The 10,371-nt window shown below is 35.0% G+C and overlaps 1 long non-coding RNA gene across 1 annotated transcript; it reads right to left on the bottom strand.

Annotated features, from left to right (window-relative positions):
* Nucleotides 1-4,657: 4,657 nt before the first annotated feature.
* On the bottom strand, nt 4,658-6,810 carry LOC109339069. Its single transcript, XR_002106616.1, has 4 exons — nt 6,655-6,810; nt 6,455-6,544; nt 5,046-5,205; nt 4,658-4,963 (listed from the first exon to the last, which is right to left on the bottom strand). It is a non-coding gene; the product is annotated as an uncharacterized LOC109339069 (long non-coding RNA).
* Nucleotides 6,811-10,371: the final 3,561 nt, after the last annotated feature.

Below are 10,371 nucleotides of genomic sequence, written 5' to 3'. Positions count from 1 at the left end.
CCCAAACGGCATCACGAGGAACTCATAGTGGCCATCAAAAGTTCTAAATGCTGTTTTGTGAGTGTCCGCTGGGTGGACACGAATCTGGTGATATCCCGATCTCAAATCAATTTTCTAATAGAGAGTTGCACCACCGAGTTCATCAAGTAACTCATCGATGGTTGGAATAGGAAAATGATCACGCACAGTGATGGCCTTTAAAGCACGATAATCCACACAGAAACGCCAACTTTCGTCTTTTTTTTAACTAATAACACCGGGGACGAAAATGGGCTTGTGCTGGGCGTAACAATGCCCTCGTCCAACATTTCTTTTAGTAGTGATTTCATGGCCTCTTTTTGTTAGTGGGGATATCTGTAAAGTTTTACTGAGATTGGGGAAGAGTTAGGGAGTAAGGGAATATTGTGGTCATGTAACCTTTGAGGGGGAAGGCCTTGCGGGGTTTGAAAAAATTGGTTGTATTGTGTGAGGATAGTTTGGATGGAAGGGTCAGTGGGGTGGTGGGGGTTGCTGTGGATAGGATTAATGGGTAAGAATTCAATTGTGTGAAATGAGGCTATAGCATCCATCTGGATCAATCTGGATAATTGGTGAAAGGTAGAGGATTGCATGCTCAGGGAGTTATCCCCTTTTAGAGTGATGGTGTTATCTCCCACTTTAAATGTCATTGACGGAATGGAAAAATCAGAGATTACTAGGCCCAAGGTTCTTAACCATTCAATTCCCAAAACCACATATGCACCCTTAATAGGGAGTAAATAAAAAGGAATACGAAATAATTGGTTTTGTAACATGATCGAGGTATTAGGACATAGCCCCGAGCAATAAATATGTGCACCATTACCAACCATTACTGGAAACTGCAGTGTGGGAGCAATTGCAAGTTGTAGGTGATGTGCCAAACATGGCTGAATCACGTTATGGGAACTTCCGGTGTCCACCAACACCGTTACGGGTTGACCAGCGATGGATCCTGTAAACCGCAAAGTCTTTGGAGATGGTTGACCCTCTAATGCCTGTTCCGATAACTGAAAGTGTATAAGTTCTGATGGACTCTTAACAACTTCTTCGTCCATAAGTTCAGTTAGTATCACTGGTTCACTAGAGGAGCTAGGAAAATCATCACCCAATAACAATAAGAATTGCTTGTGCTGGCACCTATGACCAGCATGGAACTTCTCATCACAGTTATAGCAAAGACCTTGAGCGCGTCTTTCCTACATTTGCGCGACAGTAAGACGTTTTGGGGCTGTGGTGGTGGGGTTAGTGGGAGTGTTGTGGACGATTGGCATGGTAGGTGGTCTAGGAATATTGAAATGGTTTTGAGTGTTTGGGAAACGGTTAGGTTTGGGGTAAGTAGGTTTTGAGTCATTAATTTTTGCTTCGACTAATTTGGCCAACCCCAATGCTTTTGCGATATGAGCAGGTCATAAAGTAGATAACTCCCTCTGAATTTCAGGGATTAAACCTGAAATGAAACAATTCAAGACGATTTCCAGGGACAGACCCCAAGTCCAATTGCATATTTTCTCAAAACATTTCTGATAATCTGAAACTGTACCTGTTTGGCGGAGTTTAAATAACTCAGCCTGATGATTTTCATACGTGGAGGGCCCAAAACGGATTTCGAGGGATCTGGTAAAAGTCTCCTAATCTAGGAAGATAGCATTGTAAAAATCCCATTTAAACCAACTAAGAGCTTCACCTTGCATATAAAAAGATATAACATGGAGTCGCTGTTCTAGTGGAACTTGATATAGTTGGAAAAATTGCTCTGCTGGAAATAACCAGTCTAATGGCTCTGGCCCATCAAATGGTGTGAGATGTAATTTTGGTGGTCTAGGTTGGGTAGGGAGTTGGACAGGAGCGGTGATGTTTGGTCGTAGGTAAGCTGTTTGGCCATTGAAGAATGGTGGAACAGGGGTAGATGGGTAGAATGGGTAAGAAGTAGGAATTTGTGGGGGAGTGGGGAAAGGGGATGATGTGTGAAGGCTGATTTGAGGAGAAAGGGAATTAGGGTTTGGTGTGGGGTGTGGGTTAGGGTTGGTAATGTTGGAAGAAGAAGCGAAGTGTGGTGGATCTGGTGGTTGGGGGGGGGGAAGAAAGGGTAGTCCGACCAACTTATCAGTGATGGTCCTGAGTGAGTCTGTGATGGCTTCATGCCGAGCATCTTGCTGCTCCTTGTGTTCATGGAGTTTATCCGCAAAAAATTTGCAGCAAGGTTTCATCAAAGCACCAATTGATAATTGATAAGGTTTCATCAAAGCACCAAAAATTTGCTGCTCCTTGTGTTCATAGAGTTTTTAGGAGGCATGATTTAGGAATGAAACCACCAATTGATAAGGGAATTGCTAAATATTCTGTGAGAAAATTAACAGAAAGATAAAGAAAAGATAAATTCTGGAAAAAATTAATTCTTCTTGCCTTCATCCTGCCATCTAGTGGCTGAAGTACTAGCTGATGAGAATTAGGTTACATAAATCCTACGTTGGGCTTATAAGTCTGGCCCACTTGATTTAAAACATTTACTTAAAATAAAGGAATTACTCCATTTCATAATCAGCAAGCCAAACGGATCTTTGTTTACTCCTAATGGTCCTTCTGGGTTGGTACATTGTATCATTAACATTCTTTCCCGTATATTATACTTTCTTGCATAAGACTCCTTACCATATGTACATGAATTTAATATGTATGCACTGACAGTGTAAAGGTTTTTTACACCGCTAGTATATCATCCACCATTGATTTGTTAATAATCATTGACTCTCAAACAAAAGTAATACAAATCAATGGTGAATGATATACTGACAGTGTAAAACATTTTATACTGTCAGTGCACAGATTTTAAACTCTTTGTACATTTTATAGAATATTCCTTTAATCTCAAAGCCAACGTCTTGTAATTCATTCTCCAAAGTTACCTCTAGTTGACACATTTTGTAGTGACCTAAAAATTTAACATCTTCAATAATAACACGATAGCAATATAAGTTGTGCACCAAACGAAAGTAATAATATGTAGTTAGAATAAGTTTTTATGAACATGATCATCAACAACAAACTTGAAAAAAGAGAAATTAGAGTGAAAATATTGTGCAAAACTTTCGAAGTTGGTTTACGAAGAAAATGAAGCTAACATTGGTTTTCCAAGGCTCATTGTTATACTTCCACATAATGCTTGATTGGAATGAAAAAGACCTTTTGAAAACTAAGTTAGTATACCATTTCAAATTTTTATATGCATGTCTCTTAGTTTATTTTGTGATTTGTTATGCCTTTTATCTTGAAAATAATTGAAGTTGTTAATTGGTTAATTTTCAATTTTTGATATATGATCTAATCTAATTTTTTCATATGTTTTTCATTTATTTATCCCTTACAACTTTACAATTTTAAGAACCTCTAAAATTAATACAATAAAATTTAGTTTAAAGAATAAAATAATAGTTAATCAACATCTTAGACTCATTCAAGCATTTGTTGAACAGGAAAATAATGGTGCAAGAAAGTTTCAAGTAATGGCACAAAAAACAACATGAACCATATCACTTCTCATTTGGCTAGGCTACCAAACTAAAATAGGCTTTCATTAATGTATCGTAGTGTTACATGTGTAATAGTTGAACTTGATTTGAGAATAAATTAATTGTATTAATTATAGAAATTGAATATAAGATTAATTCCTGAAGTAAATGTTTGATTGCATATGCGTTTGAGAAAACTATTGAAAAGAAACTAAAAAAATTGTAGCATCCTGCAATTAAGCCAACAACTATTCTCACACTTGAACATATCTCTATAAAATAATACCAAAAGTTGTAAAATTTAAATTTAGTGACATAGTTACTGTTGTTGAATAAGTGAACCCAACTATATTTATAGAAGATTGATAACTTTTAAACTGAAGTTGCAATTCAAGACATATGTCCTCTCATTATATATTTCATTCAAACAAATACAGAATTACAAAAAGGAAAGTCAACAACATAAAATAAAAATCATCTTTCGGAAAGAGAATGACGGATGATAGGCATGCTTACCAAATAAGACAAATAAGACTAATGCATTTGTTGCTAGTAATGATTCTATCCTTGGAGGTGACTTTGATGCTATTTCAATTGCATTTGTAGAACTTCCTAGGCAGATATCATTGAAGGTTGTGACTGAGTTTATGATTGCTGACTAGGTAGCCTTTGTTGTTCATATAGTGTAAACTCTTCAGGTTTCTCTCACTATAGGTTCATTCCAAATAACGTTAGTTCCAATAGTAAAATTATAAAATAAAAATGGGAAACATATTTGTTTCGCAATAACTTCTAACCTAAGTTACACCAGTCACGCTATTGTAGTAGTATTTGAAGCCCTCGGGAGATAAATAATGGTAACATCAAAACTAATCTCAAATTAATGGACAATAAGAGTCTCAATGTACTCATTATGAGCACTAAATACTTCACAAAATGGTAACAACTACCATCCCGAAGTAAACTCAATTATGACCATTATTTATCCTTTCTTGTATAGTAAAATAAGATATAGTGTGTAGCACATTACTATATATTAACTTGCAGTGGCGTTGATGACATTTCTTTCATCCCAACTACACTACCATTCAACTACCATTCTTATTGTGAACACTCAATTTTGTCCGGCCTCTTTACAATAATATAAAATTTTCAAAACAACAAAAGAATAAAAATTTTGCATTTTTATTGTCTCATAACAAACACACGTTGATTTACGTTACTATACAACTATCCGTTTTCTTCAAAAATGGGAAATAATCATAACACATTTGGATGAACAAGTGAGCAATGAGCAACAGTGTAGAAAACATTAATTTCCAGACTGCTCGTAGTCTAGGCATTTGTAGAGGACATTCCGCTTTGTTGCTCCGTTCCCTGTGGTTCCAACACCAAGAGCAGAGGCAAGATAAGTTACTTGGTCTAGACTCAGCATCCTACATCAGATAGAGGGTGGAGGAATCAACTGTCATTGTTCGAACAAAATGGGAAGCGAACAACCAGTTTTTAAGTAAATACCTTGCATAATCATGAAGAATGATGCAAAATTGATGGATCAACATATAAAGATGCATCACTTGGAGTGAAAATGAGTTCATCAAAGACAATCAGGAAATATAAGTTATGATTCATGTTCTAGCTTCAACCTTATATTCTTCCCTTTGTCATCAGTTGCAATCTGAGACATAAATGAAAGTTTATTAGCAATGGCAACCAAAAGAGTTCAGAGGAAATCATAAAGAAGTTACAAACCAGAAAATATCCACGATCGATTACAAATAACTATAATAAGCATAAACGGCAGCAATGATGAGCCCCTTAAAAATGGCATTCAAACAGCACAAAGGAGCATTATGAATAGTTAATCCTGAATTAACTATTTCAGTACACACATCCCACATAATTGGCAGCAGAGAGACAAAAAAACGCATGATAAATAGCAGAAATATCAAAGAATGGAATATTCAGTTACAAACTGTCATAAACATCATGAATAACGCAATTATTAAGCAATTGGAGCCATGGTGAGCTGCCAGAAACCTATCAGAAACCATTCAGCAGACCCAAGAATCTATCATCAGTTACATATGCATTAAATCCGCATGAATGAGTAATCATTAGTCAGTTTCTAAACACAAGAGTCAGTATTATTCATGATTCTCAATAGGCAACCCAAGAGGCCTAGGCGGTTGGCTATAAAAGGCATGCTATGTCACAAACAGAAGACATAGATCAAAGAAAAAGCTCATACATATACATACTGCGGAAATAGAATGCTCATACACTGATATCACATAAACATAAGCAATCAGAAGGATACTTTTAAGCCACCTATCAGAATACATTCTGGCATACATCTACAACACAAGCTGTTACAGATCCCAAGTTCAACATCCCAGTTCGTGCATAGTACTTACAAACCACACGAAGACAACAAAGAGAGCATATTGATAGCACAACACACACAAGAAATCAGTGAGCATAAAGGAAAGAATTCGGTCGGTTCACAGCGGGGGAAGAGAAGAAAAACATAGACTACACAACAAAAAAACAACACCCAGAGGACATGCTATCATATACAGTCATAAAAAAGGAGAACTCAGGAACAGAGAGAATTCAGGAAGAAGCTACAACATGGGAAGAAGAGCATACACTCAGGTAAGCATTTCACTCTACTTGTCTAAGCAATTATAAACAAATACATTCCCACCCCGTTTGTATATTTATCAAAACATATACATACATATTGTGAAATTAGAATAAGCATACGCACGTCACAACATAAGAAATAAAAAATGCATAACAGTTAAAGAACGCATCATATGTGCTAACGCATATCACCACAATCCGAAAGACATACACATCCATATCACACATATATAGAGACAGAGCCTCTGTAAACAGAGAACCAACACTCAGAAAGTTACCCAATCTTGGTGAGGCTAATCGTGAGTACCTCCACCTTAATGTCATCATCACCGAGTGAAAACCGCACATTCCTTGGCCTTAATAAACCTCTGCGAGGATAAGAAGTTATGAAAATTATAAAATCCAGAATAGAGAATCAAATAGAGAATTAAAAGGAGATGAGTGATAAAGAACTAAAGAGATCGAGAGGGGTGATTACCTTTTTTTCATAAGCCACCGATGATTCTCAATCATCGCTACCACCACTGAAATCGAGAAGAGAAGGTAAAAAATAGAAGGAGGGCGACCCACAATGCTTCAAACCGAGATGAATAGAGAGGAAGAGTGAAAAAGGGGATTCAGGGAAGGTTTAAGCTATTAGAATAAAAACGGAAGGTTTAAATCATCATATTATTATCTCCTACCTGAGTTTATAAAAGTTGATTAAATAAATTATTTTATGGAAATAATCCATCTCTTGTTAAAAGCTAATAACCACCAATAGTTTAATATAGTATGGTTATGATTCGAGTCGTCTCTAACTTTTCTGAAAATGGGAAGAAGGTCTACGACCAATATCATCTCTAAGCTATTAATTCCCTATATAGAAAATAATCACCATGCCCATTTTATCGCTTAGTTCTTAATTATAAAAATAACACAACACTATATTATTAAGTAAATTAATCATGGAAACACTATAGTAAGGTTATGGTTCGAGTTGTCTCTAACTTCTCCGAAAATGAGAAGAAGGTCTACGACCAACACCGTCTCTAAACTATTAATTCCCGACATATATAATTAATAAATGATTTTATCACTAGATTCTATATGCGTAAATAATTAGAAACTATTATACTCAATAAATTTTATGGGATTTTTATAGTAAGGTCATGGTTCGAGTCGTCTCTAACTCTTCTGAAAATGAGGAGAAGGTCTACGACCAACATCGTGTCTAAGCTATTAGTCTCATTAAATCGAAACAATTATATATTAACCAATTCAGTAAATTAATACTCCCAAACCTATCGGCATTTTCTAAATCAATAACAATTAACCAAATTAACTAAACAATTCTAGAACTAGAACTACGTAAGCCTTGATCCCCTTAATAGGGGTACGTAGGACCAAAGTCAATATTGTCAGGCTCAATAATAAAAATAAATAATTCTAAATAAATAATTGTTAAGGGTATAAAAGTCCATGTTATTAGCGAGGGTACCATTTTAATACGGGCGGACGGGGTGCTAATACCTTCCCCGATCCGTAATTGACTCCCGAACTCAGAATCTCTGCTTAAAGACCATATTATCCTAATTGGGCTTACTAGAGAGTTTTCTACGTTTTAACCGCAAAAAACGTAGTGGCGACTCCAAATCATTGGGAGAGGTAGAAATCGAGTTCACCTCTTCCTAAGTCGTAGAGCCGGTCTTCCAACCAAAAATTGAGTTGCGACACTTATCATTAGTATAAACTAATCTCAAGTGATTGAATTATGTGAAACTTATGAACAGGCACAACAACCAACAACGTACTTTACTTAATTTGACTCTTACCATATCCTGTAATTAAGGGGAAAAGACAACAATACCTTCATATGAAGTACAAAAGATAAAAACTCTTGAAGAATAAATTTCTAATGTGAACCTTAAATTTTGAATCAATATGTCTGTCATACCAATAGAATAGAGAAATGCATTGCATTATGTCCTCTTATTAATGACTATGATATTGGGTGGACTCGATAATCATATGAATTGTAGAAATAGTGAAGAAAGAATCACATACAAATATGGAATTAAATTAGTTAATAAATATACCTTGGAATTTAGAAGGAAACTCATGTTTATTTGATTGTTTTATGTTATCTCCAAATATAGTTAGTGAAACATTTCGTCAAATAGGTTTTGCTCACACATTTCTTCATCCATATTATGACTGATATCTACTTGCATGAATAAAGCCATGGTACCCACTTGTATTTCCAAGTCCAAGTATTCCTTTAACAGGTAGAGAAATTTTTTGAAAAGATCTTTCCCATCTAAGAATAAGAGTGAAAATGGAAATGGAAAAGGAGTAGTTTAATTCATCTTAGATTAGAATTTGAATGGAAAGATGATGGTGTTGCTTTCAGATCTAATATCTTTTTTATTTTCCAATCATCAATGTATAGGTATGAATACTCTATGGATGTGGATGTTAGGAAGTGTGTTAGAATTGGGACGGTGAAGGTGGAACTTCACCGATTTGTAGAAAATTATGTGTTAACAACTGCAAAGAGAGGAAGTGAACTACAATAACCCTTTAATAAAATGAGAAAAAAAAAACATCTAACACAAATTAGGCTAATGGTTGCAATTTGTAAAGGTAACCTGAAAAAAATAAAACTGAGGAGGTAAAGAAGACAATAATACCTTGATATAAAGCACATAAGATAGAAATTGTTGAATAAGCAATCTCTAACAAGAAACATAAATATTAAATGAGTGTACTTGTTGTAGAATAGAGGCATACATTGCATTATGACATCTTATTAATACTGTGATGTAAGAATCTCATGTAGAAATTGAAATTGAATTACTCCATAATAGAGTGAGTGAAGCATTTTATCAAACGGGTTTGGTGTATAAATTCTTTCATACATTATTCCTTTCCATATTACATGAATGTAAAAGAGATGATTGTAAAAATTTAAGGAAACAAAAGGTCATATTTTGACTAATACTTACATGTGTGGATGAAGCCATGATACATACTCTGCATTTCCATTTCTCTCATTTCCTTCATCCTTTTTTTTCTTTTTTACGTCCCATCACTCTCTCTCTCTCTCTCGTTTCCCTTTCTTTCTTCATCTTCCTAAACAATAACTAAAAACCTTCTTCTCCACATTTCCCTTTTCTCTTCCTTTCCTTCTCCCACCATAAACACACCAACAACCACAACTTTAACCCAATTTTCCTGCTCCATCTTTCTATTTTTTCCCAACCAAAAAAAACTCACAACACAAAACTCACTTTCCCATTCCAACACCAAAACTTCAAAGTTTAGACCTTTGTTTTTGTTGATCATGGAGTTTGCATCTAGTAGAGCGTCTCCAGCAAGTACACTACCACTTAAGGCAAGAGACACGGAAGCTCCACCGGTATCATCTACGGTGGTGGCAACCCAAACCCTAAATCAAAGGTGTTGTTAAAGATGTTGTTGTTGGGTTGATTTGAGAAAGAGAGCAAATAAAAGTAATGTGAATGAGAGAACATTTATTCTTTTTGAATGAAGTGTGCAGTTTTCTTATGATGAGGAGAAACTCCACTCATCTCTCATGAAATTATTTTGAGTAGTTATCATATTTGAAAAAGTATAATACTAATTTTAATTAAAGGGTAAGTTTGAAATATCAAAATTACACCATGGACAGTTATCAAGTGTTTTGACTTTATAAGTTAGTATAGATATAAGGTGTTTGATAAAAGTTCCATTATATTTTTTTGATACTACTAAAAGTATTTACTCAATCTTTTGGATAATGAACTAATTTTTCGTGGTTTGTGGCTACCCTCCGAATAAGTGACATTATCAGGAATCGAATGTTTAATCTTTTAGTCATCCTAGAGATCTAGCGAGACCTTACACTATTAGACAAATACCTTGTTAGTACAATCTTCTTATATAAATATAAAATGTTTGATAAAAGTCCTCTTATATAAGCTAGACTAAAATGTTTGATAAAAGTTATATGCTATAATATGTTGTTTGGTTTCTATAAGTGTCATATTCTATATATTTAAGTAGAGTAGTATATTTTGATGATCAGAAGCACATGTGTTAGTTGATGTAATTTTAGGTATGGGCCAATTTTCTAGTTATTGGCATAACAACATGAACAATGTTAAAGCCAACAAATCTGCTAACAAAGAATCAGTCTGTGACAGAAGGTAGA

This window comes from Lupinus angustifolius, unplaced genomic scaffold, assembly GCF_001865875.1.
Source record: "Lupinus angustifolius cultivar Tanjil unplaced genomic scaffold, LupAngTanjil_v1.0 Scaffold_54_56, whole genome shotgun sequence".
NCBI classification, from domain to species: domain Eukaryota; kingdom Viridiplantae; phylum Streptophyta; class Magnoliopsida; order Fabales; family Fabaceae; genus Lupinus; species Lupinus angustifolius.
This window is presented reverse-complemented; position numbering and strand designations above follow the sequence as displayed.